At 39.4% G+C, this 24,611-nt stretch overlaps 1 long non-coding RNA gene across 1 annotated transcript; it reads left to right on the top strand.

Annotated features, from left to right (window-relative positions):
- The first annotated feature begins 1,699 nt into the window (after positions 1–1,699).
- Positions 1,700–18,315, top strand: LOC147654883 (uncharacterized). The gene is made up of 3 exons (XR_015283335.1): positions 1,700–1,784; positions 13,472–13,535; positions 14,758–18,315. It is a non-coding gene; the product is annotated as an uncharacterized LOC147654883 (long non-coding RNA).
- Positions 18,316–24,611: the final 6,296 nt, after the last annotated feature.

Below are 24,611 nucleotides of genomic sequence, written 5' to 3' on the forward strand. Positions count from 1 at the left end.
TAGCTGGAAATACTTTACTGTTTGAAACTTCCTGATTAACACTTCTTGGGATTCTGTAAATAGCTGGGGAGGAAAACATCTGTGCTCAGATAAAAGACATTTGTGGATTTGCTGTGGGAGATGTGCAGTTCCCAGAGCAGATCCCTAAGTGATCCCCGTGAACCAAAGGAGATGACTGTGAAAATGATGCCTGCAGTCACACAGGGAGCAAGAGGGACAAACAGACTGTCACATGCAGACCCTGCTTCTGGAGGTCACTTAGTACTCTGGCAGACTATCCAGTGAAAATTTTAATAGGAAGAAAGATAGCATTTAAATTCCTTCAGATTTGTTTTTGCTCAGTTTTACTCTAACCAGGGAGTCAGGGCAAGCAGCTGTGTTTTCAAAATTCACATTTTTATAGTGTGAAATTGCTTTACAGTCTTAGGGAAGGGGAAAAAGCTGAGGTTTTTTTAGCAGAAAGGTAACTTTTCAGACTTAACTACTTCTAGCTAACTAAAACATGATAACCTTTCTTCCTGTACTGCCACATAAAAATATGTGTATATAAGGTATGGCTCTGTCCCAACTTCTGAGGTTAAGAGCTCCAACTCCAGCTCTACTCTGAAATGTTACTCTGTAAAAAACAAAAATACATCCATATTTATTGGTTCTAAGTCACTCAAACCTCAGATCTTCTCACTTAAAAATAAAAAAAAAAAGTTTTTTCTAGCTGCTGGTGCTTAAACTGCACCTGGCTCACAAATCATCTCTCACAGACTTCGGCTGTACCTTCACTGCGCCTGTGAGGCATCTCAGTGGGACAGGATTATGGATGAAGCAGTCAGTGCCAGGAGGAACACAGCCTGTCTTTCACAGCCCTGGGAGGGTCTGCAGGGCTGGCAGTCCTATAAAACAGCTTTTTTTAGTCATGAGCTGAACGCATTCAATCTGCTGGTCAGCTGAAACATTCTGGAATTCACATGAGGTTGTGCCAAATACCCCAAGAGCAGAGGAGAGTGGTGGTACATGTTCATCAGGTAGTTAATGGGAAAAAAAAAATCCCTTTAATGAGCTGGGCCACCTCCCTCACAACCTCTGGCTTTCTCTCCAACATGCCTCTCAGCAGAGAAAGTGCAGTTATGTTACATGAACCACAAAGTCCTGCTGGAGGGAAGAAATGTCTCCATGGGTAGGTAATTTAAGTGACACTATTTCCCTTTTTTAAATGTGGTTTCATGAACTTGTAATGGGAAGTCATCTCAGAAGACAGATCTCTCACAGCTTTTGAGTACACCAGGGAAAGGCAAGGACCACACAGTGGCTCCCAGGGAAGGAGCTGAGCCTGCAGCCACAGCCAGAAGGAGGATGTGCTATTGAGGGAACCAACAGGCTATCTGCAGGAAATGCTTGGGCCCTGCTGCTGGGGAGGCTGGGGAGAAGCTAAAATATATGTGGGCAAGGCCAAGCCCATGCTGGGTGCAGAAGGGAGCATGGAGCAGTGAGGACAAAGGCTGAAAGAGGTTCCAGAAGCCAAGCTGAGATGGCAAGCACAGCAGCACCTGTAGCTGGGCTGGGCTCTATTTTGAACAAAAAATAAAAAGAAAAAAAAAGAGAAAAAAGGTCAGGGATGGTTCCTGTGATAATTGCTAATTAGCTCTTGCTTGCAGGGAGTTTGGGGGCTCGGTCAGAAGCAGGTGAGGAGTTTGGAGCTGGTTTTGCTGAGGTAAGCTCTTTGCTGATGTCTGAGCCCATGGCTCAGCCTGGGACTGGTACTGTGCTGTGGGGTCTCTGCTCTGAGGAGGGTGAGCAGCTTTTAAAGTCTTTTAGCTTTAGTTTGTAAACTTTCATTGCAGTTTGGCTCTTTCTGGTTGTCCAAGCATTACTGGAGGTCTCTTAGCCTGTTTAACTTTTCAATGTGTTATATTTATCTTTTGTTACTCTTTGAATGATTTCTTTTTCTTGTCCATGCTCTCCTTGACAAGGTTTTACCTTCCAATTTGCTTTTCCCCTTCAGGAACATGGTAATTTATCTCTCTCACCCCTGTATGTGTGACTCTGCCTATAACTAATAAGTTAGTTAGTGTGCTTTGCCACACAAGGTTGTTTTCCTTGCATTATAAATGTTCATAAATGTCCTATTCTGAACTTTTTTAATCTGTGCTCTCGCTTAGCAGGCTGATAAGAAACTATTTTTCTGAATAACTGCCCATTTATTTGCAAGAAGTCCACCTTAGAAAGGAAAAAATTTGGCAGCTGCTTAATTTATTAAATCAATGTCAGTGCAGTTATGCTTTTAAATGGGTGAAGCCTTTCATTGAAGGGAGCTGTATTAGCCATCAAAGTCATCACAAATTCTTTTTAAGTGTCAAAACCACAGTAAAGAGTCACTGCATGACTACTAAATGCATTGTCGTCCTTCAGCTGTAAGAACTAAACCATCCCCTACCCCTATAGGAAGGAAGGTATCATTTATCAACCACTAAATCTCCAGCAGGTAATAGTTTAAGATGGTCTCTGGTGCTGTAAGCACACGTTTTGCATGATGTTGAACCAGGAAGGAGTTGTTTCTATTTTATTTTGAGGTTAAGAGGCACCAGAAACTTTATCATGGGTCCTAGGAGTATACATATATGCATATTGTTTCTAATTTGCTTAAATCTCAGTAAATTTTGTTATGCTTACAACAACAAAAATAATTTTGGAAGCTATAGTAGAAGGCACTAAGTAGGATTGTTCACAGCACTAAGGGAAAGATAATGCTCCTAATTAGGATAAAGTATGTGGCCATGAGGTGCACAGGACCAGCCCCCCATTTAACCTCACCCATGGCACAAAGGAGAAGAGGTTGAGTTCCCACCAGCTGGTACTGGCACTATGTGCTGTGGAAATTAGAGGGAGGGTTTTTCAAAAGAGGGAGGAAATAAATGTCTCAGAATGGATGAAGACTTCACTCATTGTTAGTTTTATTATTGTTGTAGCTCCAGGGAGCACAAGACCATTGACTTCAGCCTGACCCAAGCTATTGGTGGCTGTAATTTCTACCATCCCTTATTTTAGGAGGATTTACCAGAGATCATTTCTCTAAGTCACTGCACAGAAGTGACAGCACTTGTAAACAGATGGTGATGATGGATTACCTGTGGGAATTACTGCTCCTGCATGTAGTGCTGTTGGAGGGTAATAGCTGCCAGGTATCTGTGAAATCCAGTGAGAGCAGAGGGACTGAAGAAACTAACCTTCATTCCACTCTTCTTGCCCTGCAACAGCTTGACTTTTGGTGGGCAGCTGTGGGACTGGTATAGAAAATGTGCTGTTTTGCACTGCCCATGCAGTGATAGCTTAAACACCCCATTTGCTGAATGAAGAGGCTGGGATATAAGAAGGAGAAGAAAAGGGGGAAAAGTGTCGCTTTCTCCCACACAGAAGTTTCAGCTCTGCACACTCACTTTGTTCCCTTCTGCAGCACTGACCCAAAGCTCTCCAGCAAATCCACTCCTCCAACGCCATCTACATTTAGCATTTCACAAAAACATCTGTCAAGGTCTGATTAGAACCAGAACATGCTGCTTGCTTTATCCTAGACCCAGTCTCAGATATCCAAGGATCAGGCTGGTAGAGCCAGAATGTTCTCTGGACATGGGTACAGGTTTTTGAGGATGGAACTGCATCCAGTTTCAACTTCTGCCAGCACGCAGAGATGCTCTCCCCACCCACAGGCAATCCTTGCTTGTGCTGCCAACCACCTGGCTAGACAACACCTCAGCTGCTCCACTGGCACCCCCTCATACAGCACCACACACCCCCATCCTGCCTGCCAGCCTTCTTTGGGAAATGCTCAACAGCTTGAGTGTTGAGAACATACTTAACATGTTTTAAGAAAAAAGTTATTTAAAAATAGAAAGAAAACAGGTGTCTTTACTTTTTTTTCCCCCAATTATCCTAAATAAGCATGTTGAGTAAAGAGCTATAAAAAATATGCTCTCTTCTCCCCTGTCTTTCAACTCTAACAGGCATCTTTAGAAGTCACTCTGCTCACAAAAAGCTAGAAGTAGCAGAGGTTTCTTTCCCACCTCACAAAAGTGCAGTCTTCTGCTGGCAACCAAGATCATGCATCTGTTGCTTATCATCATGTTTCATGGACTTTAGGACATTTCAAGCACCTCTTTTTATGAAATGCAGAACAGACATAGTGAGTTTTCTGGATCACTCACTGAAGATTTCAGACACACCTACTGATAGCCAACAAACAACAGATTTTGTTTAGCTCTTTCTATGGAAGAGTATTTTATTAATCTTCTGTATTCTGGAAAAAATAACCTGCTTTCATTGGAAAACAGAAGGCATGCAACATTCTTCTAGTATTAGGAGATGAAACATGTGTATCTTGGCATATTGTATGTGCTCTCCCACTGCAGCACTCGGCATCCTACCCTGAGACAGGCTCCAGAGAGTCACACCATGCTCTGCACCACAGCAGGCGCCTCTGCAGAGCTGGACAGCTGAGCAAAGCACATGTGTCCAGTGACAGAGCACTGGGCATAAGAGCTTCTGATTGGGATCTGACCTGGGCTGCTGGGATGTCTCTGTGTCGTGCTCCCAAGTCTCTGCTGTGCTGGTAACTTTTTAGCTCTGGTTTCCTGCCCAGAGCCTCCCCAAAGCTGAGCAGTGCTGTGTCACTGGGGCAGTTGAAGGGAATGACCCCACTCACAATTTAAATACACAAAACCACAGGAATTTGGTCATAAGACTGCTACACTTCTAGCAGTACTGAACCATCTGCTATGATCATACTAACTTTTCTTCTTGATGCCAGACCCAAGCCCTCTGGGAGTTTATGAATTTTTGAATATATAGATCAACATACATATAGACTAAATGGTGTTGTCATGACCCAGTTTCTGTAATGCTTCTAGTTGTGTGCTGGATATAAGAGTTTAAGGAACCTTATTCACAAGTTAAAGACAAATGCAAGATACAACAAAGAGAACAAGAGATTCCATCCATGACCTGCATCACACGGTGTCCCTGAGCCCCTGCACTTAGAGACTCAAATGCCAGCCATGATCTTTTTAGGTAGATGTTTGCAAGTGTCCATCTTTACCTTTCCTGAGTACCTGTTCTACATTGCAAATGCTGCAAGAATTCCCTAAGGGTTCCCACATGATAGAGCGTTAGCTGGTGGCCACTCCTCTCTTCCCCTTATGTAAGTGAGAAAGAAGAGGTGCAGAGACTCCAAAAACACATTAGGATTCCCTGAGAGAAGGTTCTGCATGAACCTTCTCAGATATATTGTTTATCAAATGTGCTCTGGAAAAATCTGCAAAGTATGTTTCATTTGTATCTGATCATGGTGAATACAATGGAGGTTGCAGAGTTTCGTACGTGGCACAGGAGTAAGCCCAGATTCAAAGCCGGGTTCAAGAGGCATTCAGCAAAACCAACACAAGGCTTGATCATTGGATTGATTTTGCTCCCAGTGGAAAAGCAGATAAGGGTCCAGGATATCTAGCAGCACAGTAACTTAAAGGATAATAATTCAGGAAAATCTATGAGTTTCTGTGAGCACTACCTCTTGGCACTGTTTGTTTAGATCTCTTTCTCAAAGTTTTATTGCGTCTGAGTGTTTCTCCCATCGCCATTTAAAACCTGAGACAGACCCTAAAGAAAGAAAAGGATTAAAAGAACCAGTCAATAGCCAATGACATGCAAATAAAAAGGTGATCCAGGAGTCTAGCACATTTTTGTAACTAGCAATTTTTTCTTGAGAAAGGAGGTAGCATAGTCCAATATAAAATACATTTATACTATATGCATACTGCACACATACATTCCTACATGTAGTTTGGCATTTAAGTTTGGATAATTTTCAATTAATGACCTAAATCATCCTGTCTAAGCTGTACCTCCCATATATGACTCACTGTTTCTTGGTATGTCTTTACATTTTCTTCATCACTGAAGCTCACAGTGCACACTAAAACATCTATTACCATGAGAAAGAATGTTTCTCGTGGTGTTTTTGGTGATAAAATTGGGGTTTTAAGGCTCAAGTGCTAGTGCTAAACTCATCTACAGTTACTTTTGACATTGTAAAATGTAGGGCTGTGCATTCTCTTCAGAAAGCACATGACAACTTAGGTAACTAAAAAAACACTTTTCCACTCATTTTTATCAAACCTTCTATATAGGAAGGAGGCAGCCTGCAGAGAAACTGCTGGAAACTTATTTCAAAGGCAGGTTATAGATGATTGAGGAGAGACACAGTAAAATCTGGATGAATGGTCTGTCCCAAAGCCAAAAAATTTTGAAGGAAAAAGCTTAACCAGTTGGAAAAAAACAACAGATTATTTTGTCAGCTTGAACCAAGCAACAGAGTAAAACCCAATTTCCTGGGAATTCATGAAAAGAGGTATTTCAAAAAAAAAAAAAAAAAAAAAAAAAAGAGAGAGAGTAAATAAGGATGCTATATCCAGATGGTCAAAATTATACAGTGAAAAACTGTCTTCAGCAGGTGGAGATTGCCAGCCTTTTTAAAAGTGGTAATGCCTCATCAGCCAAGGAACTGCAGAACTGGGTAGGAGGCATCAGAAAAACATGGAAGCACCACATTTTTCCCAGTCACTCAGTAGATATCATTTCCAACTGCTCAGTGCTGAAAGGTGCTATCTTTAGAGTAAGCTGCTGACCTTCACATCCATTCAGGAGAGATTACTGACAGTTTTGAATAACTAAATAAAAGTAGTAATTTCTACTCAGCCTTTTTCTTTTTTCTTTTTTTTTTTTTTTTCCTTTTTTTAACTCTTACATTTCCAGGAGAACAGAATGTCTTAGAAATTTCAAAAACAATAATACAGATGTAAATGTTGGTACCGAAATCTTTAAGTTGGAGAGGAAAACTGAGCTAGTTCAGTAGTCCTGGGTCCAGATCCTTCAGGCTCTGGATGCCCTCTGGAGAAAACCACATGTGGTTCTGCCACTGCTATGGGATGAAGTGTTAGGAGCCTCTGGCAGTCAAGGAGGAGAGATTGCTGGCCTCAGAAGTTCCAGATGCTTAAAGCTTTCCTACCTTGTAAGGTGTAAAGGTCTAAGCAGAGCTCTTATGACTGCTTTACCAGGTCTTTAGGTACTGGCTTTGTCCGCTCAAGCTGTGGCTGCTGGTTTAAAATTCCAAGTGGAAACTATTCCCTTGTGCACTCTCACCTAAATCTCCCTCTGGTCCTCTCTTCTGCCAATGGTTTTTTTCATATAAAACCTAAACATCTACCTAGAATTCCACATTTGTAATTCTGAGTCAATTACAACAAGATGTTACACTTGCACACATCTGCCTAGACTGTGGATGCAAAGACTGAAGCACTCTGAGGGTGGGGTTTGGTTTGGTGGAGTCTTGCTGCTGTTTTCATGGGCAAACTTCACTTCCTGTCTTCTGTTCATGCCACTATGATTTGGGAAGGAGATGCCCAGCCCAGCTGAGGGAGACCAATGGGTTAGGAGCTATTTTGACAGATACTGTCTCTATTAAAATCCATGGACCAGCTGATTCACATGAGAGCGCTGATAAAATAATAATATACCTTCATAAAGAAATCACCTTTCATTTTGGGATAAGTGAACCAATTTCTATCTCCCAACTCTAGAATATTTTTCTAGATGGTCTTGAAAAATTCTCGAGATCATCACAAATATACAGAAAAGAATAACATACAAACATATTTTTGGTAAATTTTTTTCTATTCAGAAATACCAAGTGAAATCAGTTTGCTTGCACAGTGAGGCTGATTCAGTGCTCCAAGTGGAAGATATACATATTTTTGTCTTTAGGTGTATTTTCTTTATTAGCTAACTTGACTAAAATGATCAGCAGTTGAACAGTTAACAATGTTCACATTCTGTCTGTCATCTTGAGATTTCAGAGCCGGTACTGTAAAGGGATGCACAGGTCATATCGACTGAAAATTATTCTTTGGTCTTTTGAACATAAGACTACATCAGTCCTGTTTGATTCATGTCTTCAGTGATTTCTTCACAGCCATGACCCTGAGGAACATAATTTTATTTTAAATGGGATGTGAGAATTCAGAGGACTGGCTTGACACCAAATTTAGTAACAACATAAAATGCTGTGTGAATGCAGCATGAGAAATTTAAGAATTCAACTGAACATGCCCTTCTTCCTTCCATCCTGTTGTCTCCCTGTCATATTTAAGTTCAGGCTGGCATTTGTTTATGCAGTAAGCTAGCTCCAGCTATCATTTCTCAAGTCCTCCTGCCTCTTTATTTCCATCTCTGTGAAATATTTATTGCTGTTTCTTACACTCTTTTATCCCAAGGCATATGGCTTTTGTTTGCATCGTAACAGAATTAAGTAGTAGGATGTGTTTGCACAAGCCTTACAGGCATGCTCCTGCTTGGGCTTCTCAGGTGTTAATTACAGCTGCTGATGTTTTGTAAGCAAAAGCCTGTGTTTCTGGCCAAACAGAAAGTTTTACAATACATACCAAGAGAGAATGTGTCATTTTAGGACTATTAACTCAGATGAGCAGTTTATTTCCCTACAGTAATAAATGTATTTTGCATCTTTCTACTCTTGATGTGATCCGCAATTCTGTGTTTTTGCCTAGAACAAGGTGTAGATACAAATTAGCCACTTGGCAGAAGCTTTGCCAGATTAAAATCTGTTTGCCTGTCCTTAAAGCTGTTGTCAAATGATTTGTCATTTGTTAAGATCGCAGAAGTATATAGTGTCTTACCTCTGCAGTTCTTGATTTACAGGTGGGCATCTACCCCCTGTGCAGGGTGTAGGAGACGAGTGTTGAGCCTTCCTCTTGCCTCGAACAATTTTAACTTGGATTTTCCACTTTTCTGCAAAGCTCCCTCATTCAGAGCCTGCTGATCCCTGCTTCTGGGCCCAGGGATCTTCGAGTCTTTATGCAAAGTAGAACACCTGTAAAGAAGGTCAGGGTGGGAATGTCACCATGGGAGAGAGGGAGCTGAGCCCTCATGTTCAGTTTTCTTTGTGCATTGAATAGCCTGAAAGGAACCACCAGTGGAAACAAAACCTCTCTGCATGTCTGTCTGGTACTCCTCAGAGCTCTGAGGAAGATATTGTCAGTCCACTTTTGTGGCAGGAAATTGGGGATTTACTACAATTGAAACTACAAACTGCACATACCATGACTTACTTCTCCCAAGAAGTACTGCAAGGATTATGTGTGTGGAATTGTATTTACAGTTAAATAACTCTTCTGAGCTGCTCCTGGGCAAGCCTCACTGGTTATATCTGTACTGCCTAAAAACTGTGGCAGGAAGCAACGCAAGATGCATCCTGTCCTGGTCCTCCTAGTGCCCAGATTCCCTCTGAGCAGAATGTTCTGCACGGGGCCCTGCCCTGCACCTGCTCAGGGTCAGCTGTTCTCAGGTCCCATGAGGCAGCAGGTAGCTTTTGGGGAGAAATCTCAGTATTTATATTGCTGCAGAGGAAGACTGCAATGAGGGAAAACAGACTGCAGAAGGATTTTTTGTTTTTTTCCCCCAGCTTATATTAATGGCTGCTTATTTGAGCCATAGGGTGCTAATGGTTTGGGAAAAGAAAAACAGAACGTGACTTACAATTTTTTAGAAGTATGTACCTTTACTATGGCTTTAATGATCAAGAGGAATAAAATACATGTGTTGAATAGTTGTCTCTACAAAATAAATAAAACTAGAGCAGGACATACACAGAAGAATTAAGAGGTAAACATGCATGAAAATATGTAAACTTATATTTAAACAAACATACAATAAAAATAACATAAGTACACATTAAAAAGAAACATTTTATTTCAGTTTTCATATTGTCATTTAGGCCTGAGCGATATATATTCAAAAGCAGATTTCAAAAAACTAATCTAATAACCTTTCATAGAGAATTAGGCTCCTAAATCCTCAAATTTTGCAGAAAGTAATATCCTCTCCCATTTTCTAATTAACTATCTATCCATCTTAAGGACAACATAGTTAAATAAGTTTAAGTTAAATTTAGTAGTAGTTTATGATTTGTGGTAGGGAATAAGAAGATTCCCTAAGAAGTGAGAACTATGATTAATATGTGTGTATCTGCAAGAGAAAATAATTTAGACTTTTGTTATATTTCAAGAAAAATGCTAGTTGGAAGATTATTGGTTGGCAATCAACTTTTAAAGATGATTTTCTTAATTAGGACTGTCACTCCATCACTTTTCTAAATACATTGTCCATGGAAATGAGAAGTTTGAGTCCCAGAGAGCAGACTTGAAAGATGAAAGGTAAAGGTGCCTGCCTTGGTAAGAGTATGGTAATTAAACCATATAAAAAGGATCTTAAACAACTGAAGAGTCACAGGCAGCAACAGCATTGAGCAGAGCTGGAGGACATACATGACCTGTGACAAAAGTCACAGGAATTTGGTTTGCTTAGCATAGAGAAAAGGTGACTTAGAAATACTGTAATAACAGTCCCAGGCCACCAGAAAAACAAAACCAAACAACAATAACAACAAAAAAAAAAGATTAAATCCCTTTTCTGTCACCTCTGTGGATAGGGTGAAAAGTAATGATCTCAAACTGCATCAACTGAGATGTAGATGAGACAAGTCCAGTCAGAATAGCAAAGGACTGGAATCGTGTGTCTGGTGAATAATACAGGGATTCTCAGGCTTCTGATCATTGTTGTCTGGATGCATAAGTCCTATGCCTTTCCATCCTCTATAGAGTAATAGAAAATTGCTTTACATTTAATGAGAGAGAAAAACTTGCTTGAATGCTCCACCCTCACCACAGTAACTTGGAAGGAGAGATGTTTTACATGGTCAAAAACATGTCCTTTTTGGAAAGTGTTTTTTATGTATACAGTCTTGGCTGCAGAAGACAAGAGTTAGTGATATATAGCTGTACCCATTGAATACAGAGATTTTTTCACTGAAGGTAATGGCAGAAACCACAACTATAGCAGAGCCTTTTTCTATTATGCCCTCCAGATTCCATAATTGGCTGGGCTTGTTCCTGGAGTCAGTCCATACACATTCAAGTTTATGCAAATCAAATAAAACTTGTCCTAACTCTGTAATTAATGCCTCTTGGCCTTTCATGTTATAATCTATAGGAGATAGGATGTTTAGGTAATGAGATGGTTATCTGTTCAGCAAAATGTGTACATATGTCTTTTGGAATTCATCTAGTTCTTTGTACCTGGACATACTGAGGTAGAAGGCTTGCTGGATCACAGTTGCAATGCTGTTGGGCTTTGCTGGTTCATAGTTTTGGTGTTGGGAAGCATAGTGCTCCCTGGAAAAACCTGGATACCTCCAAAGTTTAGAAAATACTGTGAAAATGCTAGGTACAGAGAGCATGAGCTTTATCCTCTTCCAATCTACCTGTATGCCTCCAGTCAGCACTCTTTTTTCTGGTCCTGCTATGGTCCTGGCCTACTGCAGGCTGTCTGGTCCAGCTTACTCAGTCATTCACCTTGGGAAGATCTTCTCTTAACCACTGCTGACTCCCAGTTCACCACTGAGCACATCATTGCCTCTACCATCCTGTCCCCTTCCTAATTTCAGTGTCCTTGATTGTTCTCTTTGATACTATGATTCCTTCTCATTTCATATCACCTTAGGTTAAGATCAAAGCTTTTCAATGTCTTCTCTATCTTAATCTATATCACATCAACACATTGCTTCTGTCCCCTGAAATTCCCTACTATGTGCACAGATAGCCACCCTTTCTACTTTTCTTATCAATGCTGGTTTTAATTTTTACCTTTTTCTGTTTGAGTTATTAACATAGATTCAGTCACTTCCTCATACTGTCACTCTCTGGGGCTTTAAATTTGAGGATTCATTAGGATCAGAAAGGAGGGCAGGACACTTACCAACACAGATCTTGGCCACCATAAGACACATAGCTCCCAAATTCTATTCCTGTAAGGTGTGACCAGGTAAAGTCAACAGCATTAAGTCCAAGAGCTCTGACCAGATCTTATAAAAGCAGTAATCAGACAATGAGGTGAGGAAACTCTATTTCACCTGAACATTTCATTAGGACTGCTGAATTCTGGGTCTTCATATGGACCCTGGGTCTTCCTATGGAGCCCCAGCCCACACAAAGACACTTGGGGCAGAGTCTTCTTGCTCTATGACTAAATGTAAAAGTTAAAAAATCAGTATTTTGTTTCAACATAATAAATGTTTGGTCATCTTTCCAACAGTTCTTTTTCCTATTTTGCCATTAGCTTATATTCTCAAAGGGAAAAAAATGTATTCAATTCAACAGCTAATGCCTCCTCCCAAGTTCTGCTTAAGCTGTGATCAGAGAAGGACAGAGAAATAAAAATTACCAAAACTGAGATAGAAAATAAGTTCTAGGAGTGGTTTAAGCTGAATGAATGGCTAGGCAGAGCAGCTTACAGAACTGGGAATGTTTAGGAACAGCCTACGCTGTAGAATGTAAAAGTGGTGCAACTCAGAGATAACACCAGACATTAGGTCTGAGAGACTGGCAGGCTGGCTAAATGCATGAAGAAGAAAATATTAAAAGAACACATAGAGGATGACTGAGTCATTTTTCTACTGTATTAACAGCTGAAGATCTATGAAGTGCAAGGAAGATGGGCTGCAGCATTAGCTTGGACAGGAGACTGATCTGAAGTGAATCTGCAGAACCACAAACCCACAGTAACTGCATTTCTGATCACAGCTCGCACTGCTCAGAAATGAGGAGTGGAGGCAGGAAGCAGAATGTGTCCACAGATAGCTGGGGAGGACAGAGGAGGGAGAGGAAGGAGCCAAAGCCTGTTGTGAAAGCTGGAGAGTGCTGTGGGCACTGCAGGCAGAGTCAGCAGTGCCCACAGCATCTGGCTGGGCGCTGAGAAGTTCTGCATCCAGCATCACATTACGGAAATGGGCATATGAAAACCTGACAACAGCAGCCTGCCTGTTCTGTAAGCAGGAACCTAGGCTCTCTTACTTATAAAGGAACATTTAGTGTTTCTAAATCACTTTGAACAACCACAGGAAAGGCCCTCTGTCAAAACTGAGTTACAGTTTGAGCTGCATCACTAATGTACAAGATGAGTTTTGCTGATCACCTATTAATTTGTTCATTCTTTCTATGTTTGGAAACAACTTCCATGATAGGTATATCCGTAATATCAAAACACCAAAGGAATTGTAGCCCTGTAAACTGTTTCTTCTTTAATCACCTAGACTGTGTTCAACTAAATATGCATTATTGTAAAGAGAGAGTTGATATATTAAAAGGTGATAAACAAGCTACCTTTTTGTAGTGGAAAGGGAATTAAAATACAATGCATAATATTTATATTTCCAAAATATGTAAAATTGTTTTGCTTCCAAAACACTAACCCTGCAACTTGAGTTAGAAAAATTCATCCAGTCATTCAGCTACTTTAATGTGATAATGGGTGACATAAAACACTATTTTCTTTTATCTTTCCCTTCTATTAATAATAATAGTAAGAAGTAGGAAAAACCTGCAAGAAGAACTAAAAACCAAGCTATGTCAAACCACAACAGCAAGGTAAGTTATTCAGTAAGCTAATCATAATTCATATAGAAAGACAATATTGATTTTTATGAAAAGGCTGAAATGAGAAGATATAAAGCATCCTTTTGCCAGATAGGCTTTGGGACCTAACTATTTCAACCACATTCAGAAACAAAAACTGCGTTTCTAAAAAGAAGAATATATCAATAGCTAAACAGAATGACCATGACACATTTTTCTAAGTAATAAAACTTCTTTCATAGAAATGACCAAAAAAAAAGAACATATATGGTGGGCAGAATGATCCATTGGAATAAGATAAAAGATGCAAATTTTGGTCTAACTTCTGGTTTTTTTCCATGGCAAAATCAATGAACTATGGTGTATAGTAGATTAGTTAATTATGTAAGATGTCAAACCCCATAAAGGATGTAAGATTTGATTTTACAAATCAGTTCTGCCTATAAGAAGTTATGCAACAGTAAGTACCAGTGATTAAAATGTCAGCATGAGGGACTGCTGCAGATTCTACAACTCTAATAACAGAAGGTAATAATTACATGCTTGGCAAGTCCACATAATAACAAATTTCAGATTCTTTTAAAGAGTGATTTAAACTGAAAATATAAAAAAAAAAGCACTAAGTTACAGGAAGGTGGTCTCCACATGGGGCCTTTTTTTAATCAGTACATACTCTGCAGCTGCCTTTGCAGCACGTTTACCACTCTGCCAGCCAGAGAACCTGTGTTTGGGGACTGTGTCAGATTTTCTGTGTTGGGTTTTACAAAAATTGCACACATTCTGAACATGATGCATTTGCAATTTCTTAAAATACTCTTCAATCCTCAGTTATTTGCATTCTTCAATTACCAGCCAGCCAAATCCCGACAGGACTTGACAGTTTCAATTACAGCAGTTTCTTCTCACTTTCTATAGCATAACATAAACCACTGCAGAATTCCTGTAGGCTTTACTTTACCTCTTAATGTACCATTTGCTTTCTTCCTGATAAGTTTTGTATTACTGTTTTCAAGCAAGCAATAAATGTGTTGCATCACCCACTGGTGACACTCAGAAGTGAACTTTGCAATGGCAGTTTAGGTTTATTTGATAGTCAGTCAAAAGACATTTTGTGTTATTTCATATTTATCAAAATGAAGAATGTTGGAAAATAGTGGCAATGGAAAGATTTGGGGGCTCTGAATTTGGAAATTTTCCTACTGTAATTTTTTTTTTGCATTCTTCCTTTGTTTAGCATCTCCTTCCTTCTACTTCCATTCAACTAGCACTATATCCACTTAGAAGAATACAACTCATCCCCTTTTGTTGTTATTATGACTGTGTTCTGCACACTTCAAGACTTCTGGATATTTTCTCAAAAACTTTTCTTTGAAGCACTGCAGCCCCTGTAGCAACTTCTTAAAAAATTCCTTCTAGCTGGATGCATTGCCAAAGCAGGTACACGATGACTTCTTTCAAGACGGAGACTGCTGCAAAGCATGCTCAGAGTGTGAACATCTGCCAGCCTCTCTGAAGCAATGAGCTGAGTTGTAGACAGCAAGCTCAGCATCTCATCTCAACTTCTCACCACAGACATCCCCAAGGCATTAACACGTTTGCATATTCACTCAGTAAGGGGCAGTTAGAGTTTAACTTTGGAGACACTGGACAAACTTTGAGAATTCTCACCTTGCTATCATCAGCTAATCTTTCCTCTCTCTAAGTTAGCGTGTCGTGCTGCAGGAGGGATTAGATTTCTACTCACTGTAGAAATCACACTATGAGTAATTTCCCTTGAAAAACATAAGACAATGATGTAAATGTTATAAAATGTTTCACAGTCACCCTGCCAAACTTCTTTGGGATCTTCCAGCTCTGCTTTAATATACAAAGGTCTTGAGCTGTGCAGAAAAACAGCACGTGGGGTATCCACGTGCCTTCACCATTCCCCATTTATTAACTTCCACCATTAAGCAATGTTATCCCAAGTCTTCTGAAACTATATTCGTTTTTTTGGCTTTTCAAAATTTTCCCAGCTGTGAAAATTCTGTAAAATTACTATCGTCACCCCCTTCTAGCTTTGGTTTCTTATTTACATTGCATCTATTCACTGGAAGAGACCTTTAAAACAGAGCCAAGGGGTGAAAAGTAGAGGCATCCTAGTGGAAGGTATATCTGTCCAGTTGAGATTCAGTAAATATGTGGGACTGTCTTCTCATGAGTTGTGTCTCTGCCCCAACAGCAAATCATATGTAAATGGATTCAGGCTCCCATGTGCACAAGCTTAGAGAAGTTGAAATGTCTCAACTATAGTACAGGATAAGGTGCAGTTACATGAATTTCAGCTGCTTATTAGTATTAGAAAATTTGATTAGTAATTAATAGGTAATAAGAGTCTTCATCATATACTCCCTCAAGAATTCAGAGAACACATCTGAAAAGCCTTTGCAAAAAATAGAAAGTACAGTGAGTTGCAAAAGGGAAATGGAAGAGAATGTATCTTCTGTAGTAGGAGATGAATGTTTGTCATTAGTTTAATGAAGGGGCCACAGAAACCTCTTGCAGCCCCCCATTAGTCTAACAATCAGTCCATTGATACATATACAATACACAGTCACTCGTCCTTGTGAGGGATCATGTCTGGGGTAAGTCCAAAGGCTAAAAATGAAGCCATTTCTACAGTTCTGAAGATAGGGCTTAAAGTATCAGGAATTTTAAAACAAAACAAACCCAACCCAACTTTTGACTGCCTTATTTTTCTAAAATTGTATCTCATCCCTACAACAAACATTATTCTTTGTCTTTGTCTGAGAGCTTGGTCTAATCATGACTTATTTCCACCTAATATTTATGTTTCTGGTTAGGAGAAGAATTTTCAAGACATCGGTGTTCAGCTTTACACCTACTTCCCCTGGCTTGAACAAACAGACCACATTTATATGTTAGAGAAGAGAGACATTTTGGTTATTTGTGTGAGCAGTACATGCAGTTATGCAGAGTGGGAAAATTTTAGCTTTCCATCTTGAGAACAGTTAGAGGTACAAGGCTGTCACTTGGAAGGGGAGCTCAAATGAAGATAAAAGGTGCAGTTTATCCTCTAACTGCTATAGGATCCACAAATGTATGGATTCTTATGACAGAATATTCAAGTCAATAACAATTAAAGTACCTATTAAAACACAATTTTGAGGAAAAATTTTACTCTTATAGAGACAAACAAGCCAACCAAATCTTTGAATTCAATGGGAGAATCACACTTTTGATCCTGTATCATAATTTCTTCCACAGCACTTGCATTTTATACACGTGCAGCTCAGTGTTGTAGTTTTTTCCTGACCTGGCATCAGACACAGATGATTGCAGCAAGAATAATGCTTCATCACATTGTGCTTGGCACAAGGAGCACAGGCTGAAATCCAGAGAAGTGGAGATGCAGCTGGTGCAATGTGCAGATTTTGGAGCAATAGCCTTGTCCTGCTACCATTTTCTGGTTAGCTGTCCTGAAGGAAAGGGGGATTTATATACCAGATAATATCCATATGTATTTGGGGGTTTCCATTATGCAATTCAGGGGGAGATTTCCTACACAGATGCACATATGTCATCTTCCATCCTTGAGCCAACGTAAGACTACAAATGTAAGAGGTCTGTAACTCATCTGAGGGTGAAAGCAGGGACTGTCGCACACAGTCCTTTAAACAGCCTGCCTTCCATGGATAAATACAATGAAATAAAAAGGCAAGGCTGAGGAGAAGGCAAAGTGACCTTTCTTTTACAGTAAATCAACATTTTTCATAAAGTTACAAACATATATAGTCTTTTTGATTTATGCTGTGAATATGAAAAAGCAACATTTAAGCAGATCTTCAAAAGACACAGTGTACTGTTCTAATAAATGCAAACGACATATGGTTGAGCCTGCTTGTGTTAATTGGAGATAAAAAGAAAGGAAAAAAAAGGTGACATCTTTTGAAAGAGCCTCCCATTAGGGCAATAGGAGCTGCCTTTACAAGGTGTGATGTTGAAGTCTGGCTTAGCTCAATCAGCAGCACATGTGCAGTCCCACTGAAACTGCTAAGGCTGCTGCAGCAAGAGACAGGGAAGTAAAACGTAGTGCCAACAAAATACCAGCAGCAACAAGAGAGTAATTTTTTTTTAATTTCAGCAAGCAACAGAAATCAGACCAGTTGATCATAATTGTTACTCTGTTTTTTTAAACTCCAGTCCTGAAATCAGGAGATTACTCAGCTGAAGGCCCAGTTATAATTAGAATATATGCTTTCTTTTTCCACAAGAATTGGAAGCGGTATGATCTAAGACTGACAACTTCAGCATCTGGGAGTGCTTAAAGCAATTCGTAGTTTTGCTCCAGTCACGTGGCTCTGGACAAAGACTGAACAAAAATCAAATTTATTCAGAGGAAGTCCCAATGTTGAATAGGACTTCAATAAATTGACCAAGGAGACTTTGATTTATTTGCCTTTATTCATCATAAATTCATTACTGTCTTTCTCCTCTTGCAAATGCTTGGCTGCTACTTTCATATAAACATTCATGACTATGTTAATTGAACTGTATCTTTTTATATTAATTTTATAGATTTTATTGCTCTATTTAGAGGTCCTAAATATTTGATTTATATAGTATACATTTTCAACAGGCATTTTCATAAGCATTATCTTCCAGATGTACTTTGTCTAGTTTCAAAAGAAATGCATACCACATTCCAGAAGTACCGTTGCCAAAGAATCTAATTTAAACGTGGAAATACTTTATGATATGCAGATCTACTTTCTGCTTTGCATATTTCACATTTTAACAACACCATGAAACTGCAAGAGTAGCAAGAATTAATTACTTGAGAGCTATTCTTACTGAATTAAAAGAAAAATAAAATTCCATATTTCCCACAATTATTCCGCAAGCTAATACTGAATAAAACTCCTAATCTGACTGTACAGAATCAAAATGAAGCTTTACATACAACTTCAAAACTTTCAGGTTTATACATGTGTGTGTCAAGGAAGGGATGGGAACCCAAGATTCTGTTTGTAACTATCAGGGAAATGAGTCAAAAAACTAAGTAAGAAAAATAAATCTCCGAGCTGCCACAATAAGCTGCCTGAACCAATCTAAGTCAGCATTGTGCACCTATAGGTACCTCACATATGCGTGTGCATACTTGTGTACAGGACAGTGTTTTCACCTTTGGTGCTCCACTGTTCACCAGTCCCTCATGTGAGGGGAGGAAATCATCAGATATTGGTGTGCAACTGGTATGTTAATCTGTTGGCTTGCTGTTTTTAAGTTTTGACCTTCCATTTCTCAGCCACACATCACCACTCTGCAGTCAAAATCTTGCTGACAGAACTGAGTGCCTGGAAGGCCAAATTACCTGTGCAGCAAATGCAAACAGTTCTGAGGGACAGCCCCTCTGCTGTGGCTCAGGAGGGAAGCTTGTATCCACTGAAATATGGTGTGCTTCTGGTTTGGGGTTGGGAACAGCAGGACATGGACAGCCAAGGGAGGAGCACAGGCAGCTTCATGTAACACTCATGCTGAATGGCCACCACTCTCGTAGGAGGTTAGAAGATGAATTAGCCTGATTCACAGGCTTTACAATAAACTTCATCTTCTGTGTCAGTCCTTTTTTTTGTTCACCGTTTTTTCCAAAATTTGATGTGACATATATAAGGACATCCCTGCGGCATATTATACAAAAGCAGCCAACGCATAACTATTTTTGGTTAATACCGCTTTACCAAGCGAGGGATCCGTGCTACAGAGCTTGACATTAGATGACTTCTTGATATGTGAACAAACTGTTTTTCCAAAATACTTGATTACCTCCAATCTGTCTATGAATAATTAAGTAAAATAACATTCAGCTTGTGACTTTTTTCATATATAAGGTCTGAGATGAGCTGAAAAAACACAGGGCCAAGCTGACTGAGGAATTTACCCCCTGCTGTTCAGACAGCTGCCTTTAAAAATGCTGTCTAGAGTCTGAGACTGCTAAGCACTAAAGGCATATCAGCTGCCGTTTTCCCACCCCACACTAGGCAAGAATTTCCTTCTTCTCCTTTCTAAGTACAAATCACCCCTCTGCCATGCACACCACACTAAGTGTAGGATCTTTGTCTTTGAACCACTCTTTTCCAGCCCCCCATGTGAACTTGAGTCCCACTTCTTTTTTGAACTTCACTTTGGCTTTTCACTTTCCTTCTCCTTACACTCCCTGCTCCTAACCCCAAAACCCTAAAACCAAAGAAGTTGGAGGGTCATCTCACATTGGTTGGAACCCTCACCTGTGAGAAAGACAGACCTTGTTTTCAGGCCTGCCTTATTTTATAAGACTACAGTGGTGGTACTATTCTTAGGATAATATTAAGACTTAGAATATAAATCTTAGGAGTAATTTTAGACATCTGGATTTGGGTTCCATACAGACTAAACTAGGTAGCTGCTTTATCTTCTCACAGTGATCCCAGCTCCAACACCAACACACCTCTTGGTGTATGAGCTTACTTCTCCCTGAAGCTTTTTGCTGTGTGGCAGAATGTGGAGTTCTAGGGGAAGCTGTAAAATGTCTCACAAATTGGCTGAGGTAAATCAGCGCCAGGAAGGCTCCCTGCCCACTCTGGCTAGTTGTGCTGAGAGCCCGGTGCTAACCTGTCACTGCTGCTCTCTGGTGTTGCAGTGCTGTAACACTGAATGGCGTTGCATGCATGCACCAACTATTTTGGAAGTTCTAACATATTTTGTATTTCCTGGATTTAGACATTCCTGCTTAATTATCTACTTTAGTTGGGGCCTAATTAGCACCGGTACAGTGTTTTGCCCATGTGACTGTCTCCATCTTTACATGTCTAAATCTGTCCAGTCCATCATATGATGTTACTCTGCTAACTTTCTAAATAAATGTAGCTTTCAATAGGTCTGCTGTGTGAAAAGTCATTGAAACTTCTGTCTTCCTATTAGTAGTGTCTGCAGATAAATGCAGGAAATAGACTGCTATTCAAAAACCAATACAAAGAGGACACAAAGGGAACACTGTTGTGTTGTTCTAAATGGATATTGATGACAGGAAAGGATTGATCATCAAGACTGTATATTATACAACATCCTCTTTTACTTCTAGCTTTGATTGCCCCTTCTGAATGATATGCATGATTAAAAAGGAAAGCAATCTGGCTGAATTTTCTTGTTACCCATTTTCTGAGAAAATTAACCAAACAAATAAAAACAATGGTATCAGGACTTAAGATGGCCTTGTAAGAAGCACTTTGCTGGAGATAGCCAGCCATGCTGAGGGATTAATACATTAATTAAAAATAATAAATTCCTCATGATAAATCCATCATACTCCAAGTGACATAGATAGAACAGGCTAAGGTAATTCCAAGTAGCATTTCAATTACAAATTATAAATTTCTCTTCCGCAGGGAACCTGCTCCATCAAGGTGTCACTAAGTTGCACCCACCTGGCACACAAGCTCATTTCCTTGCCTTCAGATATTTGCTATCATATTTTTCACAGGCATATATGTTCCTGAACCTTCCACAAAAGACAGAAATTAATACCACCAGCAGAGAGCTGCAATTTCAGTTCAGCTAAGGCAGATGAAACTTGAAAGAATTCTATATATGTGAAATTAAAGCTATGGTGCACTCTCATTTCATCTTCATCAAGGTATCAGCTGTTGCTGAATAAAGCAAAAGAAAGCTTACATACTTGCCATCAATGACTCTGTTATACTCTGAACCCTTTCTGAATTGCAGATTGCTGGAGGAATTGAAATCTGAAATCTTTCATGGGTGCTTCCCAGATCACATTACGTCATTCTGTTATAACAGTGAATCTTTACTCAGTAAAACCTTATATCTAGATTTCTTCTATCCTTACAGTCTTGTGAAAACTAGGGCCCAGTCTGTGTCTTATTCCTTTCTAGTTATTTATACCTTTGCAAACTGTCAACTCTGAAATATAACAGCTGAGGAATTTTGCTCAATGAGAATTTATTTCAAGAATTTACTTAGAAAATAATAATTAAAAAAAGGTGTTCAGATGTTCCTAGGAATAAGAAAAATATGTTTTGCCTAGCAGATCTGACCAGCTGGTAGGTAACCCATCCTGATCTGGCCAAATGAGTCTCTCCGCAAAGATTTGCCAGAGACTCAACCTCCTTGCACTCTTTATCTCACTTGTTGGACTTGTTTCTGAATCCATGCATTTGAAATTATGATTCAGTACAGGAATATCTAGCACAGTACAAATGTGGGCTCGCTTGGAAATTTTTGTCAGCTATGCTCTCTGTTCCTTTGTACAGAGAAGCATCCTCTTCTAGCCCTGGGTGCCTCTGTGCTCACTATGTCCTCCTTGCTGGAACTATTGCAGCCAGGAGGGGGATTCAGTCTAGGCAAAAGCTGGACCTAGTGTGGATGAGGTCATGGAAGAAAACAGTTTTGGACAAAGATCTTGGAGCTGAGATTAGATCTAGAAGAGGAGGAAAAATAGTGACACAAGGTCAGGGCAAGCAGAGGATGAGGACTGCTGCAGTGAATACAACTCTGAAAATGAATGATTTTGTGTCTCCTAGCACCAGAGCATGTCTACATGATGTCAGACGCATTACTTGAACTACAGGTGGCCACCGAGTGCTCTTTTGACGCTTGGTGTTAGGTTTGAGAGCCTGAGGTCTGATTTGTAGAGGTAGTTAGCATTCACAGCTGCATCTGAAGTCAAAGGGAGCTATGCTTCAAATGTACAAAGCACTGCATCACGTTAACTATTTCACCAAGGCAAACCCCAGTCATCTCAAGGCTGCCAACCAAAATTAATAGGCATGTTTAACCTTAATCTCTTTGTCTCACTTCTCAATAAGTAAAATGTTGATGTTCCCTACATCTCATGAACGTAATTCATAAACATTTGTTATATGCTTAAGGTACTGTAACAATGAATGCTGTAGAAAAACCTACTACAATGTCAAAAATTCCACATTACAAGCAGGATTAAACAGCTTTAAAAAAAGCCTGAGGACATATGCTGAACAAAGAGATTAAATGTAAACCAAAAGGCTGCACACTGTCTGTCCCATGCACTCTACAAGGCAGTGGTCCTCTGAGTAAAACAGTATCATTATACAACTAAAGACTAGATTGTAAGTCATACCCTCTACAAGTCAAAACAGGTTTGTCTGGCCTATCCTAAAGTGACAATACTTGGCTTTTAAACCATAATATTCCTTTCATGTGGGGCTTGTGTTTTGAATTCTTTGGGGGTTTTTGTGTGAACAGAATGTAATAATTTAAGTATATGTATATATACATACATGTTTGTGTATATATATATATATATATATATATATATATAGATATATATATTAACTGCTTTATGTTGTGCATGCAAAATCATACTGTTTTTGTTAAAGCAGATGAGTAATAGGGGAAAAAATAAAAATAGGAAAACATTTGTATTGTATCAAGCTATAGCACAAAGTAAATTGTATTTATTTTTCACGCACATTGCCCTAGCTGGGAATTGTAATAATACGTGTGATAGTTCACATATATGAAAGTAAATAATTTTACAGTTAATTTACATGTTTAAGCATGTTTCAACAACAAAGATTTATATTTCTTCTTCCTCCAGAGAGATTTGTTTATCTGTTGATGCTTAGAAATATGGCAAGAACCCTCCACAATGCAGCCTTTCCACTTAAATTTTGTTCCATTGATTGGTCTCTTATTCCATCCTTCTTTTTTTTTTTTTAATCTCTGCCTAGAGATCAAAGACATTCTTTGCAACCAGAAAAATAAAGATTTATTGATTCACCTTACAGGTGTTGTCTGTCTTCTCATCAAAGCATCCATTTTTCTCAAACATTCAGTGTAAGAGCTTGTTTCTCATCTGCAACAGCAACTAACACTACTAACCAAATCTGCAGTGTCGTCACCCAAGCAAGAGAGCAGATACCGAAGTGTTCAAAAGAATATAAAACATTACAACATTCATGGCAGCAGAGCATGGTAAGTGAGCCCCCAGTACGTCCTAAGTGTCTCAAAGAAATATTAATGAGAATTAAGAAGTCGTAGTTTAACCATGCAATTAGTTATGACTTTATCTGCTAAAAGGTGTTGGCTGTTTCTGTTTTAAGTGAACCTAAAGGTTTAGCACAAAGTGGGCTTATTTTTTGTATTCTGTTACTTTATCTTTTTCAGAAATGACATGTCATACCTCACTTTGCCTGTGTTACAGGTTTTGTGTAAGATTGTGGAGCATTTGTGCATCGATGTTGCAGAACTGTGTAACTAAAACCAGGAGATTCCTCTCCAAACTAAGAAGGTCTGTTTTTTCAGGCAATATATGAGTATTTATTTATCAAGGAATGCAATAGGAATGGTTCTTTATTTTAGACTCTGTCCTATTATCCACACCAGCAAGATTAATTTCCATGTTTCACCCTTTGCTGCTGGTTGTCAACAAAAAAAATCAAAGCCAGTAGCACAGGCAGCAGTTACCCCTTTCAGAGCAAGTGGCAAAAATATCTGAATGTAGTCATGTGAGCAAAATTTCCAGCTGCAAGTGTGAAAAGATTACAAGTGAGGTCCCCTAAACAGGAATAATATTTTTTTTAAGCCTTAAAAGGAAAAGTGTGATTGCTTTTTAATTTCTTAGATGGTGAGTTACACTTGGCTTCTGATTTCCAATTTTTCTTAAAAACCACTAGCAAATAGAATTTTTATGTTTCTTAGAAATGAAGAGTCTCATATGATGCCACGAGCAGGATCTTGGTAAAATCCCCAATTCCAACCAGGTCCATAAAACAAAATGGTAAACCAGCATTACCACCCCAAGCTTTCCTCCCTCCACTGCTGCACTGAAAACGCAGGCACACGGGGGAATGAAATCTATTTCTACATCAGAAAATGCCCAAGAACAAGAATAGCTCCAAATAAGCCATCAGGACACATTGGGGACGTATGTTGTATAAAGAGGATAAAGCTATTACACAGCTCAGCAACTGAACGAATGCCATTCACCCACCAGTCACATGGTTGGAAGTGGCTGTCTAGGAAAAATAACATGATCGAGTAATTAGAGAC

Source organism: Cyanistes caeruleus, chromosome 2 (genome assembly GCF_971803275.1).
Source record: "Cyanistes caeruleus chromosome 2, bCyaCae1.hap1.1, whole genome shotgun sequence".
Lineage (NCBI taxonomy): Eukaryota > Metazoa > Chordata > Aves > Passeriformes > Paridae > Cyanistes > Cyanistes caeruleus.